Here is a 21,346-nt window from a genome sequence, read left to right as displayed (position 1 = left end):
TGTATTTTTGATACTAGCCATTCTGAAAGGTGTAAACTGATATCTCATTGTGCTTTTGATTTGCATTTCTCTGATGATTAGTAATGTTGAGCATCTTTTCATGTGTCTGTTTGCCATCTATATGTCTGCTTTGGAAGAATGTCTATTTAGGTCCCCTACTCATTTTTAAATTGGATTATTTTTTGTGTGTATGTTGACCTGTATAAGCTCTTTATATGTTTTGGATATTAAACCCTTATCAGATATATTATTTGCAAATATCTTCTCCCATACAGTAGGTCAGCTTTTTACTTTGCTGATGATTCCCTTGACTGGACAAAGGCTTTTTATTTTGGGATTGTCCCATTGGTTTATTTTTGCTTTTGTTTCCTTTGCCTCAGGGGACATATCTAGAAAAATGTTGTGACAGCTGATGTCAAAGAGATTACTGCCTATATTTTCTCCTGGAGTTTTATGGTTTCAGTGCTCACATTTAGGTCTTTAATCCATTTTGAGTTTACTTTTGTATATGGTTTTAGAAAGTGATCCAGCTTTATTCTTTTGCATGTAGCTGTCCCATTTTCCCAGCATCATTTATTGAAAAGACTGTCTTTTCCTTATTGTATGTTTTTGCCTCCTTTGTGGTCGATTAGTTGACCCATATGAATGTGGGTTTCTTTCTAGGCTCTGTTCTGTTCCATGGATGTATATGTCTATTTCTGTGTCAGTAGCATGTTGTTTTGATGACTATATCTTTGTAGTGTATCTTGAAATCTGGGATTGTTATGCCTACAGCTTTGTTGTTCTTTTTTCAAAATTGCTTTGACTATTCAGGGTCTTTGTGGTCCATACAAATTTGAGAATTATTTGTTCTATTTTTGTGAAATATGTTGTTGGTGTCTTGATAGGGAGTGTGTTCACTCTGGTAATTGCTTTGGGTAATATGGGCATTTTAACAATATTGATTTTTTCCAACATATGCATAGAATATCTTTCATTTGTTTGTGTCAATCTCAATTTTTTCATCAGTGTTTTATAGTTATCAGAGTACAGATCTTTCACCTCCTTGGTTAAGTTTATACTCAGGGATTTTATTTCTTTTGGTGCATTAGTAAATGGGATTTTTAAAAAAATTTTTCTTTCTGCTGTTTCATTATTAGTGTATAGAAATGCAATAGATTGCTGTATTTTGGTTTTATATTCTGTGACTTTACTGAATTCATTTATCAGTTCTAGTAGTTTTTTGGTAGAAACTTTCCATATTTTATATGGAAATAAAATATAATATATATATATATTTTTTTGTATATATGGCCTTTATTTTGTGAGCTATGTTCCCTTTAAAGCTACTTTGTTGAAGTAGTTATTGTCTTTTTGATAATAACCATTCTAACAGGTATTAGAATTGTCTTATGCTAAAAAAAAAAAAAAAAAAGAATTGTCTTATGCTCATAGACTCTGAGGTTAGGAATTCAGATAGGACATAGCAAAACAACTGATATGTGGAATTGCTGAAAGACACTCACATGGTAAGAGACTGGGATCATGGGAAGCTCGCTAATTCATATATCTGGCAACTGAAGTGGGATGAATTTAAAGCTTGATTTAGCATTGACAATCATAGTGCCCACTCAAGGCCTTCCCATGTGATGTATGCTTCCTTGCCATATGGTGGTCTCAGAAGAGGCTGGGGGTGACAATCATTGATGGGAATGAAGGAGACATCTTTCTTTGAGGAAGCAGTCAGCCATGTGTACATAATAAACCCAAAATGTGCTTCCTAAACAAAGGAATACAGGAATACTTCTAGATGAAGCACATTTAGCTGTTTTTGTCTGCCTCTCCTGCCTCTCTGATCTAGTCCCATCCAATACGTGAAAATGTGTATGTATAACATCCAGAAGAAGAAAACACATCTCACATTTCACATAGTCATGCCTACTCTCGTGGCAGCAGGAATCAGAGCTACACATGTATTCAACAAGGGAGGTGTAGTGCCTTGATCTGCATATGAAATTGGGAGTTTTAAATGGTATTCACTGAACTGAACTGGTCTAGAAAAGGCCCAGAGGTTGTAAAACCTATGAATTATATTGTTAAGGAAAAAGAAGAGGGAATTTAGCAAAACATGATTTGAAAAAAAAAGTATGATTAAGGAAAATAACAATTTATATTTTCTCGTAAGTTGAAACTCCTGAAAAATCGGTGGTTATATTTCCAATATTACAAATGAAATTGAGTACTATCCTGAGTTTTAAGCTAGTTTATTTATAAGTAATAGAAAATGTAATCTAATTCTTGGATTTGCAGAAATGGATCCACTGGCTGCTTCAGTAGTACTATAAGTATTATGTTCAGGTGATTTTTTAATAATAATCTGAAAGAAATGTCAAAATTTAAATGCCTGTAGGAAACTAGCATATGATGTGTGAATTGGATTTAGTGTAAGAATTAGGAAATACAAGGAGTGAAATGCTGTCCTAACATAATAAAACACATCTGTAGTTGTTTTGGAGGGCTAACTCTTGTCATTCCTCAATGTAAAAAATAGAGAAGTTTGGATATGACACAGTTATATCTTTTAGAAGACTTGGTACTTTTCTTGATTACTTGAAAACATATTTATAGAGATCAAATGAGTTACATTACACACACACATATATAAATGACAGATATGAGCGAAGGATAGTATTGAGTTGATTAAGGGGATTATAATTAAGGAATATGAAGAAAAATTTACTGTCACACAGAACTAATTGAGTTATACAGAACTTACCAAAAAAAAAAAACCCTTTTAAAATCCATTTAAATTATATGACCAACCAAAATATGAATATGGTATTTATTTTATGATTTGAAAAGCATCTTTTTCTAACAGGAAAAAAAAATAACAGTGGAGCCAGATTTGCATTTAAATTTAACACAAAAATTCCTGTATTTCAAAAATATTTGTCTTTTATTATTTATGGTCATTGCATGATATACAGTTACACAACCGACAGTTCTACATATATTTATTTGCTCAAAATAACCTTGGATTTTCATGACGGAGGGAAATAAAAGTAAATCACATATTGGTACTAGGTACACATTAAGTGATTTGTATTAACCTACTTACTTAATCCACACTACCAGCCTGTGAGGTTACATATTATTATGGAGTAATATCCTTTGATGCAGAAGGTTTGTGAAGATTTTGCAAATCACATAGACAGTAAATGGCACAGCAGGGATATGAAAACTAGTTGTCTTCCCCTTCATCCCATTCTCTTTACTTAAATGAAATATTGTGTTCTTCAGTTTGCCTTTAGAAAAGAACTGTAGAGAAGAAGAAAACTATATTTCTGAATGTGGAGGGGAATATACCATTTTTAAAGCAGGCAGGGAGAATGTGTCGTAAAACTCTATTTTGGAAAAATCAACAAGCACATTCATACAAGTGCACTGAGCTTCTGCGAGTACTCCATAAATATCTAATTTTACAGAGAACACTGCATGAGGCACTTCATTGTGTCATTGTTAATCTCTAGTTGGAAGCCTCTATAGTTTGTCAGTACCCCTAAGAAGCAGGTGGCACACACAAAGGATACCTGAAGAGAGATTAATTAGTGGAGTATTTACAGAGTTGGGACAGGATTCAAGAACTAACCAGGGAGGGTGAAGAACGTACCACTAGAGGTAGAGAGAGGCTCCGAAAAGGAAGAAGCTGTTGGGAGAACTCAGCACTGGTTGCAGCCTTGGGGAGTGGCCCCTGATGGGTGCTCTAGCTGTGGTGGAAGGATACAGCACCTGTGAGACAGAGGCAGGGGCAATAGGGACCTCATGTCCACCCGCCCAATTTTTTCCTGTCCACGTCCTGCATCAGCCAAACCCAATGTCTTAGTTCAAGCTGCCCTAACAAAATACCATGGACTGAGGGGCTGAAAAGTAGAATTTTATCTTTTCTCAGGTCCAGAGGCCGAAAGCCTGAGATCAGGGTGGCAGCTTGGTCAGTTGCTCTTGCAAACTCACTCTTGGGTTGCAGACAGCAGCCTTCTCAGGGTGTCCTCACGAGAGAGAGACAGACAGACAGACAGCAAGGTTTCTTAGGTCTCTTATAAGGGCACTAATCGCACCAATCCCACATCAGGTCCCCACCCTCAGAGCCAAAGATTTATCCACATATGACCCATCTATAAAATCTTTGGCTCTTGTTAAACTGCATTAAATGATCGATTATGCTGAGTCCTTACATTGGCATCTAGTAGACACAAACTCAATTATACATATTTTTAACGATTTAAAAGAAGTTCCTCAAAGCTGTATAAGCAAGAACCCATATTTTACCTGATAGAGTTGAAAATCCAATAGAACCATTATTTCTTAAGATAATAATTATGATAGAACTTCCCAGAGGTATATTGGTGGAAAATATCTTTCATTCTTAAACATTTGTAATGAAAAAGCAAACAAACAAAAAAACCCTTTAAACTCATACTTCACATTATTTTTTCTTTTTGTTCTCAGGTCAAAATATAGAAATAAATGTATTTAACATACGTTTCTATACATTTGAAAATCAGATAAACCTACCTTATAAATTACTATAAAGTGTAAGGTAAATATTTTTGACTTTTAAGGCAACTTGGGTACTATGACTTAAAAACTGATTAGAGAAAGAAGATAGGAATACTTCATATCTGTTACAAAACATAGCTGTTGGTATGTGTGTTTTTGATGCAATTGTGGAATTCTCTCATTTTGATTATCCAGAAAGTACTATTGTGATATGGATGGATGCAAGCTTCCTTCCTCTTTAGTTAGATGTCCAGAGCCATAAAAATAGATGCGTATATTAGATGCCTGTTCTCAAGCAACAACCATTATGTTGCACTGTGCAGTACTATGTCAGCAGCCGAGGAAATCTCAGCCACCTTCTGTATCTATGGAAATACACACTCAACCTCAAGCCTGATGTTTTCCAATGATCAAAGAAAACATAGTTAAATTTTTAGATATTTCTTAAAGAAAGAGAGGAAACAGCATTTCTGTGTTTTTATTATAATTATGTTGTTTTGTCCAAAGTTTCCTTAGAATAGAAAATATACAATGTCTTGAAACTCTCATAAGGAAGAAAAAAAAAAGAAAGAAACTCTTGTAAGGTCGTAAGGCAGTAATTGTATCCTTTTTTTTTTTTTGACCTCTACTTTTAATGCTATCATATTCTATTCTTTCCTTTCCTAGAAGGTAATTGCTTCCTGAGCATTAAAATCTGCCCTGACTTCAAAGAAACTGATAAAAATGAATAGAAAACAAAATGTGTTGTGATTACATTTGTTATAACTTAAAGTTTTATCCTGTAGGCATAAATGTGTTAACTTGTAAAAACACTGAAGAATGATGACAGTCATACTAAGGTGCTCTTATATTTTGATAAAGGTAGACTGAGTGGTATTTTAAGTTTCAGAATACACTAGTTATCAGGTGCTGGAAAACACATTTTAGCATATCTTTCGGAATGTTCTAATAAAATTCTAGAAATGTAAAATAGGATACATTATTTTTTCAGAAGATAAAGGAAAAAAATTTTCATTTATCAAAATGAAAAGTGAAAGTAAAGGTTAACAGTACAAGTTATACAGAGGTACAGTGCAAAGCATTTTGAATTTAGAATTTGTTTTGTATGAAGAATCATTGAAAAAAAAATGATCAAAAAGTTATTTCCAAGGACAATATCCTTTTCTGTGAAGTTATCAAGGTTATGAAAAGAACTGGAAAGTGTTCACTTTAAGATTAGTAGGTGGATTTTGTTTTGTTCTCATTGTTTATATGGCTATAAGAGCAGCTCTACAGAAAAAGATATTAAAAATAAAATAATTCTTTTTTATTGACTTGATACCTTATAAACAATTTGGCTAAAAATTTGACAGATTTGTCTGGTCATTTAACTAAACTAGTTAAGTCTGTAGGGTTACATATTCACCCAGTAGGTAACTAAATGAAGAAATGGGTATCTGTGACTATTCCATGTAAAGGAACCAGTTAGATAATTTAATTTTATTTCAATGACAAATGAGTAAAACAAAATTCATTTTTGTAGTTAGTTAAAAAATTAAGAACCAGACTTGTGGACTGTCATCCTATTGATTCAGCATATTTGTTAGCTTTCAGATTGATTTTAGTTATTTCTGGGTTTTCTGATACATAAGAAATGAACAGCTACATGTATTTGGCCAATGTGTAATTTTCTTTTCTTTCTTTTCTTTTCTTTTCTTTTCTTTTCTTTTCTTTTCTTTCTTTTCTTTTCTTTTCTTTTCTTTTCTTTTCTTTTTCTTTTTTTTTCTTTCTTTTCTTTCTTTTCTTTTTCTTTTTTTTCTTTCTTTCTTTCTTTCTTTCTTCTTTCTTCTTTCTTTCTTTCTTCTTTCTTTCTTTCTTTCTTTCTTTCTTCTTTTTTCTTTCTTTCCCCTTCCTTCCTTCCTTCCTTCCTTCCTTCCTCCTTCCTTCCTTCCTTCCTTCCTTCCTTCCTTCCTTCCTTTTTTCTTTCTTTCTTTCTTTCTATTTTTCTTTCTTTCTTTCTTTCTTTCTTTCTTTCTTTCTTTCTTTCTTTCTTTTTTCTTTCTTTCTGAGAGATGAAAAGGTGGGAGGGGCAGAGGGAGAGAGAGAATATTAAACAGGCACCACACTCACCACAGAGTTCAACTCCAGGCTCAAACTCATGACCTGAGCCTAAATCAAGAATCACATGCTTAACCAACTGAGCCACCCAGGCACCCCTAGTTACTTTAAATATGAGTATGGCACAATTTAAAATTATATTCAATATAGTATTTGTCATGTGTGAATTTATTAAAAGTTTCACATATTCCCTTTTTTTTCAAAAAGCAATTATAAGAACAGAAGAAAAGTTATATGATTGTAAGACATTAATGATAGAATTTATCTAACTCTTCACATTCCTCAAGATATGAGTTCCATCGTCATCTAATAATAAGAAAAAAAAACTTCATATTTTATATTTCCTTACAAGCAAATCCTTAAAATGAATATCACCTCAATTCTGGGGGGGCATTTTTAGCTCAACCTGCAAAGAAGAGATAAAATATTGAGGGTTATATTATCTTAAATGAGAGGAAGTGTAGTACATATGTTGTACATCAAATATATTTTCTTATTTTCAATTTCTTCATTTTCCATATGCATAATCTGCTCAGGTCTGGAAAAATGATATAATAAGTGAATAAAAGATGTACCCAAACAGAAAAGAAATTGCACTTTCACTTCTGAATATGAAGAGAGACATGAAATTAAAAGTATCCCTATTAAAAAATAAAAATAATTCCTACTTAAAAAAGTAACTCTTGCTCTTGGATCCCTAGATGTTCTGTGTACCCTAGAAAACACTTATACTACCCTGGAAATATAATGTAGACATTACTACTACTTGTACCTTTTTTCCTTAGTCATATTTGGAAAAGTAGAAAATTGAGTTACGATTTGACTTTCTTTTCAAAGATGCCTATTAATTTGTTGTGATTTTATATGAATTTTCCTTTTTTTATAGTTTAAAATCGAACTTTTTGGGAGCACAGCTGAAGTTTCCACGTACTATAAGAGTTTATCAGGCATCTTTAATTTGGTCATGTCCAATTTCTATAGTTTTCAAAATACTGCAGATTGTGAACAGTGCATTATATGAGATTATGGGGGGAAATCCTATATCCAGAGTACTCTACCAATTTGTGTGTATGTGCGTGTGTGCGTGTGTGATTACCAGAGAATTACTAAAAGACCAACTGCTTTTTAAATACTGTTTTGTAGGGGAACCCTGGATGGCTCAGCGGTTTAGTGCCTGCCTTCGGCCCAAGGCATGGTCCTGGAGTCCTGGGATTGAGTCCCACATCGGGCTCCCTGCATGGAGCCTGCTTCTCCCTCTGCCTGTGTCTCTGCCTCTCTCTCTGTGTCTCTCATAAATAAATAAATAAATAAATAAATAAATAAATAAATAAATAAATACTGTTTTGTAGTTCCAGTGTCTTGCCTTGACCAATCTAATGAGTTGATTAACTGGGCCTTTATATTTAACTCAATAAAAAACTAAGCAGATGTAAGTTAAATAAAAAGTTTGAATTTAAAAAAAATGATTGTAATGTAGTTACTATTAAGCAGATGCAGGAATCCATGTTTCTACATTTTGATATACACAAGATCAATTCTAGGAAAATTATGTGGGAATAAGAGAATATTCCTTCATTAAACTAATTAAGACCCTTATGATATCACAATATCTAAAGTTTTACAGTTTTTTCCTTGATACATGTATTTCGTTACTTTGGTCTTCCATTTAATTTTGTCGTTAAAGACCAGGTGAAATGAAGATAATGAAAAAAAAAAAAACAAAAAAACAAACCCAGGCATTTCAGTAGTCCATATTTGCAATTTAATTCTATTTCTGAAACTAATATTACATTCTATGCTACCTAAGTAGAATTCGAATAAAAACTTGAAACAACCAAGCAAGCAAACAAAAAACCCAAACATTCTAAAGTACCTCAATTTCCTTACAATCCTTGACCAGTTGGCTAACTGTATCCTTTAGTTAGTGTAAAATGGACAAAAGAGAAAAAAAATGTTAGTATAATTTTCTTATCACTATAAAAATTGGTGACATTTTCTTGAAAACAGTTTAGGTTTTATGTTAAGAAATAGGACAATAGGCTTTTTTCTAATTAAAAAAATAATTCTAGTATAGTTAACACACACTGTTACTATATTAGTTTCAGGTATACAATTTAGTGATTCAACAAATCTGTACATTACTTGGTGCTCATTATATAATAAGTGAGCACAATAGGTTTTTTGTTTGTTTTTTTAATTACAGACTATAAATTTAACAAGACTGAAATTTTCTTTTGCAAAAGCTAATACTTAGAATTAGTACTTAGAATCCAACCTTTCGTTGGATGCCTTTAAAGAAAAACTTATTTATTTATTTATTTATTTATTTATTTATTTATTTATTCATTCATTCATTCATTCATTCATTCCTAGAAGTGACTCTGCTCTAGGGATTCAAAGTTTGGGAAATCTGCCTGGATTAAGGGAAGGCAATCGAGTCTCAAAGTGGAACAGTCCTCCTCTGAGGAGAAGGAGGCTCAGCGTGGGGCTCAAGTCAGTGGAACTATTACAGTGATTTTAGGGAGGAAATTATTCACAGAAGCTCTGGATAACAATCTGTCAGATTACACCAAAACAGTTCTCAATTCGTTTAACAGCATCAAAGAAAATAGCACCTATAAAGAAATGAGAGTCTCTCTTCCTGGAACATGGAAGAACTGAGCTCTTAGGACTGAGTAACAACATTTTTTTTTAATAAACAGGAAGTAGTAGGAGATATTTATGTCATTAAATCAGTGGTGCTTAAGTGTTTACTTAGAGAAGTAAATAATCTAGAACTCTATCTGAATCCTGTGTTCGTGAAACTCTATAACTACTATTCTATCATTGAAGGTACCCTGTCATATTTAGCTCTAATTTAATTCAGCAAATGTTTATTAAACATTCATTATGTATCTGGCATTTTAATAATGCTACTTAATCTGTAAGGGATTAATCCATCATTTTTCATTGGCAAGTTCTGCTAATGTATTAGATCAATGTTAAGCTAATTCATTTCTAAAGTGCTTCAAAATATTTTTAAGGTCAAACGACATTTAAATACATTGTCAATTTCTAGTCCCTGTGTTACAGAAACTTGAAAATAGTTATGCTTCATGTTTCTTATCTTGATAGGAATATTAGTTTATCAATATGGTTTCACTTATTGTTAAACCACTCCTTGGACCCTTATAGAAGACACAGTGATTGTGCCCACACGACATCAAATCATTTGGATGAGGAGAAAAAAGAAATCCCAATTATCCAGATGTTGAGTTTAAATAATACTAAACATCTGGTGTTCCCAAATAAATTTTTCTTGATTCTGCAAAGCTTTAATTTTTAAGAATGGAGACTTAAATGTCAGACCCAAAATATTTCTTTTTTTTTTTTTTTTTTTTTTTTAATTTTTTTTCCAAAATATTTCTTAGCCTAAAATTAACACACATGAATTTGTGGTATGTTGGAAAGAAGTTATTTCAAGAGGTGGGCTGACAAACGCAAAACCTTTTGCTTCACAATCACACCCGAAAGGATCATTCCATTATCATACAAACGAAGAGATTTTTACTTAAATATTCTGCCTTTTAACGTTTCTTGTCATTTATTTGACCTATGGTCTTATCCATCTGCTCATCTTCTTGGTGTTAATAACTATCCAATTCTCAAATTATAGAATATCATGTGGTTAGAATGGTCAAGACCTGAAAGTTTCCAAATTCACAATGTATCTGTGGTTTATAGATCTCAAACACAAAGAACAGAAAGATCAGAGTGGAAAAGGCATAAGATTTGCAATGCAATATGGGAAATAACATATGTTTAAAAATTGTTTTAAGTTTAAGAAACTTTAATATGTTGGAAAACCAACTGTTTGATATAAATAAATCTGTCATAGATTTGATATACAGTCTACCTACAGTTGCTTTTTCTTTCTTTGCTATAAAGGTCAAAGCTTAATTTTTTTTCCCCACAGTGTATTTAGTACCACTTATTGCAAAGATCATTCTTTTCTACCGCTACTCAGAGCAATCTCTGTCATAAAGCCAATGTTACATTTAATTGTTTCTGTGCTGGACTTTTATTTGATCCTATAGGGTATTTGTCTATCTTTGTGCTATTACCATACTGCTTTAATTACTTTACTTTTTAATAAGCCCAGCAGCATACCAAGAGGGGAATAGTGGCAGTGACCATCTTGGTAGGTAGGAACACTCTATCACTGATATGATTTAAAACTTCTGGTGCAAATTAATGATAATTTAAAAAGCCAACACCTGGTCACTTTTTAAAAAGAACTTTTAAAATCTGTACAGGCAATTTACCCCTCTGTTGCCTGAACCCAAAGTGAATCTCTGTCATCATACTCCTTATCCCCAAACAAAACTATTGTCTCTATACAATTGTTTTATCTACTAGAGCATGATCTCCAGAAATTGTTCTTCAAGGTGTCTTGTCTAAGTTTGATCATTTTTAATACCATGTAAAATTTATGATTTATTAAAAAATAATAAAAACAAACCACCACCCTAGTATGACTACCATCACTACCACCAAATCTAATGCAATTTTACATTGCCATTGCAAGGAATTGATGGAGCATTTTGGAATTAATTGACAATTTTATGCTAATAACTCCAATCATATATATGAAGTATCCTCCTATGTAACCCGATCTTATTCATCTTTTCTCAATAATATCTTATTTATGAAGAGCTTATATATCTGTTGTTATATTTATTTGTAAAGAACCTGTTTTTTAAAAAATAGAGTTTATCTGTTTATTTGAAAGAGAGTGCAAGAAAGAGCCTGAACAAGGGGGAGGAAGAAGCAGGCTCCCTGCTCAGCAGGAAGCCAGACATGGGACTTGATCCCAGGACCCTGAGAACATGACCTGAGCTGAAGGCAGACACTTAACTGACTGAACCACCCAGATGCCCCAAGAACTTGATTTTTTTTTTTTTTTTTTTTTTTTTTTTTTTTTAAAGATTTAAATTTTTTTTTTTTTTTTTTAATTTTTTTTTTTTATTTATTTATGATAGTCACAGAGAGAGAGAGAGAGAGGCAGAGACACAGGCAGAGGGAGAAGCAGGCTCCATGCACCGGGAGCCTGATGTGGGATTTGATCCTGGGTCTCCAGGATCGCGCCCTGGGCCAAAGGCAGGCGCCAAACCGCTGCGCCACCCAGGGATCCCAAGAACTTGATTTTTTTATGCTATTCTACATGGCAACCCTAGTACCCTCAGTAAAATCACTTATGACTTAAAAGAATTATCTATAGAATTATTTGAAATGTCTATCTAGGAAACCATAATCCCTGAGAATAATTTTGATGGTAGATATAAATATGATAACAAATTGATGTAACACCAAGAGAAATATATAATGTTATCTTTAGGATTTTGACTTAAGGTGATCTTTTTAACAGAACACACATAGTAAAAATGATAAATAATTGATCAATCAAACTATGAATAAGCTTTGTATTGCTGCATAACAAATTACCACAAATTACCACAAATTTAGTAGCTTAAATAACACTCCTTTAGTAGCTCATAGTTCTTGGTCAGAAGTTAAGTAATGGCACAACTGGTTTCTCTGCCTAGGGTCTCACAAGCTGAAAAACAAGGTGTCACCTGGCCTGAGTTCTCATCAGGAGGTTAGGGTCCACTTCTGAGGCCATATGGTTGCGGCAGATCTTACTTTGTTTTGGTTGCTCGACTGAGGGCCTGTTGTCTTGCTACTGGTCAGCCAGGCTCAAAGTTTCCCACCCTGTGATGACATACACAAAAAAGCTATCTTAGAAATTCCGCCTACCATAAACATCTAAATTAGTTACTTTCTTTCATTAAAAGTCTCCATTAAGAGGATGAGAATTCAAATGAAGGGAGAAGGTTTGGCAGTCCACATAACCATAAGAGCTTATAGTCATAAGTTATGAGAAACCTCTAGAAATCAATGGGAAACACATGGTGAATCTCATAGAAAACCATGGAGAACTGCAAAGACTTACATAGGCTTTTTATACTGGAGTCTACCCAAATGTCCATTCAGTTATATGCAATCATCTGCAGTTATTACACAGAACCAGACAGTCGACAGTACTCACTGGGTATACCCACATAGAGCTTTAACTACAGAGAATACATAAAGAAAGCTCCGGCAACTATCACCAATGTCTGAGATGTTCAATTCCCAGGGGCCTTTCACAAACTCACTAGGTGAGCTTCACTTGCAATTGTTAACTATCAAGGTGTAACAGGTTTGCAGAGAGGTCTAGAGATGCCATTGGTTACATGGCTAGAATCACCCAGGTAAACCAGGTAACGTTCATCAACAGTTTTAATGAACCTTGTAGCTACATTTGGTGTAGAGTGCTTCCAAGCAGATTCGGACTTTAAACTGCATACATAAGCTTTCACCCTCCTCTTTGGTCAAAAATCATTACCATAGTTCCAGACATCCCTGGAGAAAAGCCAAGAGTCATCATAGACTAGCTACAAGGTAACCCTCTCTTCATGCTGTATTCAATTTCATTCTTTTTAAAAAGATTTTTGTTTTTTATTTATTTGAGAGGGAGAATGAGATGTGGGCAGGGGCAGAGGAAGAGGGAGAGAGAGAGAAGCAGACTCCCCACTGGGCGGGAAGCCTGATGTGGCTTGATCCCAGGACCCCAGAGATCATGACCTGAGCTGAAGGCAGATGCTTAACCAACTGAGCCACCCAGGCACTCCTCAATTTCGTTATTGGTAAGATAAATGTAAATTAAAACTTCTATTGGATATCAGGGTTCACCAAATGGGTTATAATTAAATATTTATATTAGCAAGTATTAGAATAGAGAATAGTAAGAACTCATAGTGCAGCATCTTTGGCTATAAACTGATAGTCCGCCTGGAGAAAGTAAGTTTTTGCATCATCTAGTAAAGTTGCACATATTTAATGGCCAAAATTTCCACCTCTATATATACACCCAACAGAAATATGTGTGTGTGTATATTTTCTAACACGTAAATAAAAATAACAAAGTTTTAAAGAACCCAGATGTCTATCATGAGGAAAATGTTTAAATAAATTCTGATAGATTCAGAGCATTGAATCCAATATAACAATGAAAATAAACCAACCATTCTTCAAACAACAGTATAAGAGAAACAAGCATAATTTTGAGGATAAGAAGATAACATAAAACAGAGGAGTTTTAAAAACTTCAAAACCAGGCAAACTAAACTGTAGCATTCAGGAGTGAACATGTAGCTGGTTAAAATGATAAATAAAACCAAGTAGGTGGTTATGATAAAACTCTTTGGGGAGTAGAGGGTAGATGGTTTTTAGTGATTTGAATAGAGAGATGAGGATATTCACTTTGAAATGATTTGGTCAGTTATATGCTACAGTTTTGAGTATCTTTCTGGTATGTGTTTATTGCTCTCAATTAAAAAGCTATAAAATATAGTATTCATTTAAAGTATTCATTTGAGTGTTATACTGTATTAAATGTCATGATTTTATACCAATTGAAAAGATTTTGTCTCTCAGTGAAAGAAAATCACAATATTTAATGCCTAAATAATTGGAGATGCAGCCAAATGAAATCTTATTGCCAAGTCTAGCACCAGAAGTCGGAATTTGCAATACAAGGTTATCCCCTTAATAAATGGTCACTGGTTAGGGGTGGGGCTAACCACTCCCCCTCATGATTTGTTGAGATGACGCCTGCAGAAATGTGAGGACAAGGTCGTCCAAGGCCACAGCGCAACATTGCACTGACGTTGCTTTGCTTTTCCAAATTAAGTTTCAGCCTGAATTTCAAGAGTGTCTCCTATTCAGACGTAAACGTCCTTCCTTCCACAAAATTTATGAGATTTGTCACAACATGAAAAAGGCTTTGAAAAGCACTTTCCATCTGTCTGCTCTGGGCTGCACCATCCCCTCCTCACTGTCCCAGTGGAGCTGACCAGACGGCACCCATTAGTCTTCCAGTGCCTGGAAAACCCCTTCATCACGGCCCTCCCGACCCAGGGTAAATCATGAAGTAAGTCCAGGGTGCTGGTTTGGACGGTGACTAATAATTTTTAAAAAGCAACATAGAGCACTTGGCTGTTTGGATGCTTTGCTTCTGTGGATGTAACTTTCCTGTTGAATTCTGCATAACATTTTATGGGATGCTATAGACTACGTGTTTGTGTTCCCCCCAATTTACATGTTGGAGCCTAATCCCCAGTGTGATGGCATTTGGAGGTGGGGTCCTTGGGGCTGTGCTCTCATGAATGAGATCAGTGCCTATAAAGGAACCCCAGAGAGCCCCCTTGTCCCTTCACCCACGTGAGGACACAGTGAGAAGTTCAGTCTGGGAACCAGGGGGTGGTGACCTCACAATCTTCAAGGTGACTTGATCTTGGACTTGTAGCCTCAGGGACCGAGAGAAAGAAACATCTGGATGGTTTTTTTGTTGTTGTTGTTGTTTTGTTTTGTTTTTTATATATAAGCCACTCAGTCTGTGGTATTTTGTTATAGTGGCCTGAGCAGACCAAAATCAAGGAGATATATAGTAGAAAGTAGAATGGTGGTAGGGGTTTTTGTTTTTGAAGTAGGCTCCATGCCCAGTGTGGAGCCCAATGTAAGGCTTGAACTCGTGACCCTGAGATCAAGTTGGATGCCTAACTGACTGAGCCACCCAGGGCGCTACAATGGTAGGGGTTTTAAAACTGTTATTTTATTTTTGTGAGGACTTTACATAGGACTTATACTCTATGTTTAAACATCTCCCTGTGCTGTAAAAAAAAAAAAAAAAGCCTGAGCTGCATAACAATCTAGATGTGATGATATGACTCTTCTATAAAGTATAAGAGAATTCCTTTTGTAAAATCTATGAACCCAAATAAATGGCAGTTTACAAAAAATAAAAATAAAAATATATATATTTTTTATGAGTTTATACAAACTTTATACAAATAAGGTTTGTATAAACTCTTTATTTTTAAATATATATATATGAATATTATCTACAAGAACAATTTCTCAAATTGTTATAATTTTTATTCCCAAGTCTAGGTACATAAAGAGGAAAAAGATTGCTTTGATCTTCTTTCTCAGATTAGTGTATTAATAAAACCGAGATACCAAATTTGAATTTTATGCATAAGTTGGTTCGTTCTTGCCTATTACATTACAAAAGATGTAATTTTGTGCAGTGGGGGGGAGTTGAAAGGCTGAACCTCCAAAGGCCTTTGGGTGGTCCATTAGTGCTAAGAAGTAATTACTCGGTCGCTGCTGAGGATGAGGGGAGGAGAGACAGTCACTGCCGGGTGCAGGAGGTTTCATCCTTTTCGCCCTCTTCCCCAACCTTGCAGGAAGGAAGGTATCACAGTTCCTGGCTTTTCCCGAGAACTCTGTCTGACTAGCTATATCCTACTTAACATTTAAGTTCAAGCATCAGAACAAACTTCAGCTGCTTCAGTGCTGGTCACACTCCCATCACCTTGTTCCCAAACCCAAGGGCCATTTCCCTTGCGTGCTCTAGAGAGTTTGCTAACGCCCCACGCCCTGGCCCAGGGCCCCACTTACATCATCTTCTGTCCCCTTCTAGGACCAAAGGCATTTCTGGTTCGTCTCCACCTCCCTGGCCACTCCTTGAGAATTCCTTTGCTAACCTGCACTTCTGTGCTTCGACTTAAAAGGTGGCAGGGCTGTGAGCTCCAGGTGGGACCCAGCATCTTCTTTGCTGCTAGTTCTCATCAGATCCCTTGTCTTTAGTCAGTGGAGTTAGTCCCCTCTCTGCACATCAAGCCCCAGAGCTTCCCCAGCTCTCCCTTTATTGTATGCAGGTGCCTGCCTGGCATGTCCATGTGCAGGGACACCTTCAAAATGGAAATTCTCTTTCCTTTTCTGTGCCCCAAATACACAATCCTCTGGTAGGCATTCAGGAATTGTATGCTAGGCTCTAAATCACCATTTGTTTACCAATAGGTAACAACTTTTTCCCCTTTTTCTCAGGAAATGGAAATTAATTAATGATGTTCATTCCATAGCAAAAAAAAAAAAAAAAAAAAGCATTAAAAGGCATTTCATCACTTCTAAGATCTTTTCACCTGTTTGCTCCAAAGAAGGATGATTACAGGTTATTCACTCAGGGATCAACTTAATCCACACTGTTGTGAAAGTTCTCTTTCTCTGTGCCATGGGTGAATTTTCTGTGTTCTGGTAATTTCTGAGAGTGTCTCCATTTTCTTTTTTTTCTCACGGGTGCAGCGTAGAGGTATTGTCTCTTTTGGGGTCTTTAGCTCATTTCATGGCACCTTTTTCAGTCTGGGAACCGGGAGGTGGTGACCTCACAATCTGCAGGGTGATATGATCTTAGACTTGTAGCCTCAGGGACTGAGAGAAAGAAACATCTGTTTTGTTTTTGGTTTTTTTTGTTTTTGTTTTTGTTTTTTGTTGTAGTTGTTGTTTGTTTTTTATAAGCCACTCAGTCTGTGGTAATTTGTTATAGTGGCATGAGCAGAACAAAAACAGGGAGATATATAGTAGAAAGTAGAATGGTGATAGGGGTTTTTGTTTTTGAAGTAGGCTCCATGCCCAGTGTGGAGCCCAATGTAGGGCTTGCACTCACCTCCATTTTTTACCCATTTTTTAATATGGGTAAGAACACTATTATTGACATGAGATCTCGTACATTTTTGTGATTACAGTACTGTTAGCTGTAAGAACCATGTTGTACGGCAGATCTGTTAGGCAGCAGCTGGACACATGCAAAGGAAGGAACACTTTGGAGTGATCCCAAATCCTCGATGGTGTCCTGATAGAGATATGAGCCCGAGGCAAGGCCAGTGATGAACAGATTTGGTATTAGTAGCCCAAGGACACAAGGTCTGCACCTGTGGTTTCTGAGACCTTGGGGCTGACAATCAAGACCCATAAGCACAGAGCACGTGCTCTGCTTTCCCTCTGCTGCCCCGGGGTGACCCCTAGACTCACTGTAATGCATTTGCATTTCAAGTGTAACCCCCCCACCCCGCCACCCCACTTGCCCAATGAGAAAGGCTGCCATGATGGTTCTAGTACAAACCATTGTAGAGTCGAAACCCTCATCTCCAACCTATGGGGGAGTCTGCAGATGTTTGGAGGCAGTCTCCATTGGAGGCCACCCCACTGGTCCTAGCAGCTCCTCCCAGGAAAACCCAGTAATTTATCCAATCCCCAAACAACCTTGAGGCTGGTTCTCACTCTCCCACTTTGAGTGTATGGTTTCACTTTAATAACTGCTTTGTGCTTGCTGCTGCCCTCCTGGCTATCTTCATTCTAGCTGGGATCCTTGGGTTAATCCAAGAACCAAGACATCTATTCACACAACACAGGCTCCTCGCCAGGTAAAGGGTCCATAGAACTTACTTATCTTATATAACTGCAACTTCATACTCATTCAGCTCATTCATTGTCTAGGTATCCACTTTTCCTTACTTCATTTCTAGTTTCTTTTTCGTTTTATAAAGATTTCAGTTATATTTTGAAAACCTGGAACATAGGTTTCACAATCATTTTCAGGTTGCTGTACTCCTTCAATTTTAGAGATTTCATCTCCTAATTATCATTTTGTTTGCTAACTTTTAAAGTTTTACTCACACATTTTGGAATTTTGGTTTGCAGACTTCTATGGAGTGCATTTTCTCTCTCTGCCTTAATGCTATGCTTTTCTTCCTTTCTTTCCTTTTTTTTTTTCTTTTTTCTTTTCTTTCTTTTTCTTTTCTTTCTTTTCTTTTCTTTCTCTTTTCTCTCTTCTGCTTTTCTTCTTTCCTTTCCTCTCCTTTCCTCTCCTTCTCTTCTCTTCTCTTCTCTTCTCTTCTCTTCTCTTCTCTTCTCTTCTCTTCTCTTCTCTTCTCTTCTCTTCTCTTCTCTTCTCTGCTCTTCTTTCTCTTCTCTTCTCTCCTCTCCTCTCCTCTCCTCTCCTCTCCTCTCCTCTCCTCTCCTCTCCTCTCCTCTCCTCTCCTCTTCTTCTCCTCTTCTCTTCTCTTCTCTTCTCTTCTCTTCTCTCTCTTCTCTTCTCTTCTCTCTCTTCTTTTCTTTTCTTTTTTCTCTTCTCTTCTCTTCTTTTTTCTTTTCTCCCATGACGCTTTGGGGTCCCCAGGCCTGAGCCATATTTGCAGTCCTTCTATTAACTGTGGCAATATTGTGGGATCAGAAGGAGCTATGACAACTGCCTAGCATGGATGCCACCTCCTACTGTATTCCCATGTAGACAAACTCCTTGAAGCCTCCTTGCAGTCAGGCTCAGCTGTGCAGTCTTAAGCCTCAATTTTAACGGCAGAGGGATTCCACAATATGTATCTATTGCAGGCTGTGTATCTGGATTCACTTCTACTTGCCACATGGGTTGATTGAAGTATTCATTGTCCTTCAGGAGATGACACTGTAGACCACCTTCACTCACTTCTATTCCCAGAGCAAGCCTGCAGATCTAGTGTCACTTGTTTTCTGTTTGTTTGCTTCTGTTCTGTTTCTTGTCCCTGTACATTTTTCTTTTTTGACTGTACATTTTTATTCTGTTCATCATTGCTATTTATTTGAAGGAGAGAAAGAAGTCTGCAGGTGAACTTGCAGTGCCATCTAGATTAGGAGTTTCCTTAGCATAAAAATTTCATACAAGATGATGACAGTACTAGCTTCTGTCTTTGCGTCTTATATAAAAATCACAATAATTACTTAAGTTAGCTTTCCACAATGCTTCAGACCCCATGCCTTTATTGTGAAGAGCCTCCTAAGTTGTGAAGGATGCACCCTAAGTTGGTTTCTGATTACACATAACTTTTTTTACTACCAAGGATGTCTTTGTCTTTTTTTTTTTTTTTTTATGCAAAAAGAATGGTTAGTGCCTGTTATTGGAGGGTGACATTCAGGGGGAAAAATGCAACAGTTATTAACCTATTAACCTGTTATTTGTTATATTTCTGTTCTAAATATAAAATTCCTGATAAGGTTTCATTAGTTCCATATTAGATACTTTATACTGTTTTATGTGTCATTCTTTTTTAACTCAAAATGCTAAAAATGACCTTAAAGTGACTCCATCTATGTTGCTTGGCTTTGTTTATATGAATAGCCCCAGGATCTGTGCACATTGGAGGTTTTGACAACTTTAATTATTCTACACATTTAACTGGTGAGAATTTAATTATTCCAGTGTTTCCAGAGGGCTGATGACATAGACGAGATATTAAAAAATAATAAATAAATGAAGGCATGTACAATCTGTGACTCCTTCAGTTTGTAGCTAAGAATACTTTAGGGCCCATAGAATGTATCTTACTTTAAATCTCTGTTTACTAATTCTCTAAGTGTTTTCCAGAATAGTATCTAACAATAACTGAATAAAATATATATAATATACAAATAGAGATTATTTTATGCGTATTATATATACATACACTATTATATAATGTATAAATATGTGTAAATATTTTAAAGATTCTCATTTTGAATTAATTTTAGATTTATAGAAGTTTCACAAGAATGGTAGAAAGACATTTCATGCCCTTTCCTTCACTTAGGTTCCTCAAAATGTTATGAAATATTTAAAAATAAGTTGATATGATACCCCTTTATCTTTAAATACTTCAATGAATTTTGTAAAGATAAAAATCCATTTTACTTAACCACAGAGCAATTATCAAAATTAAGGAATTAACAACAATAAAAATACTATCTAATCTGCATTCCTTATTTAAGCTGTTTATTCCACTAATATCATTTTGCACATAACACATGTGGCAAAATATATATTTTTTTTTTTTTTTTTTTTTTTACTGAGCCAACCCACATGACCTTTAAACTGGAACAATTCCTGAATCTTTCTTTCATATCTTTGACTTTTTTTTTTTCAGATAGCAGTTTATTATTTGTTGAAAGTCCTCGATTTGGCTTTTGTGATGTTTCCTCATGATTGCATTATGCATTTTGTCAGGAATGCCACAAAATTAATATACATCCTTCTCAGTGCATTATAGTGCCAGTCACGTGATGCCCAATTTTCCCTTCACTGATGAGATTGACTTTGATCATTGGGTTAAGGTAGTGTCATCACTCTAAAGTTTCCCCTTTTCCTTTGTAATCAATAAAAATAGTCAGTGAGATACTTTGAAATCATGCAAATATCCCATTCCACATCATAACTTCACCTACTGTGTTAGCATCCAGATAATTTTTGCTTGCGATGATGATGATTATGATCTTGTCAAATGGTAATTTTCCAATTTTGTCACGCCTTTATATTAATTAGTTGGCATTCTACCATGAAGATTTCTCCACTGTCCAATTTAATTATTAACTTAAGCATTTATAATGTGTGACAATCCATTACCATCATTATATTGGTAATCAAACTGGTTTAGATTTGGCCTGTGTAAGTCCCTCCGGGCTGACTCCTGTATCCATTGCCATGTTGCCATTACTCTTTGAGGAGTCCTTTATTCTTTCTGGCACAAAAAGATGATCCAGGTTAATTTTATTACTTTTTTTGCCCCCAGCCGTAGTCCAGGAATTAGGTATTTTTCCAAGAAGCTCTGATGCTGTGGAAAATAAAGGTAAAAGCCTTTACCTGTGTTCAAGTTATAGAGCAATACACCCATGTTTTCTTACAGCTTTTTATAAAGTTTGTTTTGTTTTTAAAAATGTGTTTATATTTAAATCTCAGATTTACTTTGTGCATATGTATAATGTGAAATTTGGGACTCAGAGGATA

This window comes from Canis lupus, chromosome 16 (genome assembly GCF_003254725.2).
Source record: "Canis lupus dingo isolate Sandy chromosome 16, ASM325472v2, whole genome shotgun sequence".
In the NCBI taxonomy this organism is placed as follows: domain Eukaryota; kingdom Metazoa; phylum Chordata; class Mammalia; order Carnivora; family Canidae; genus Canis; species Canis lupus.
This window is presented reverse-complemented; position numbering follows the sequence as displayed.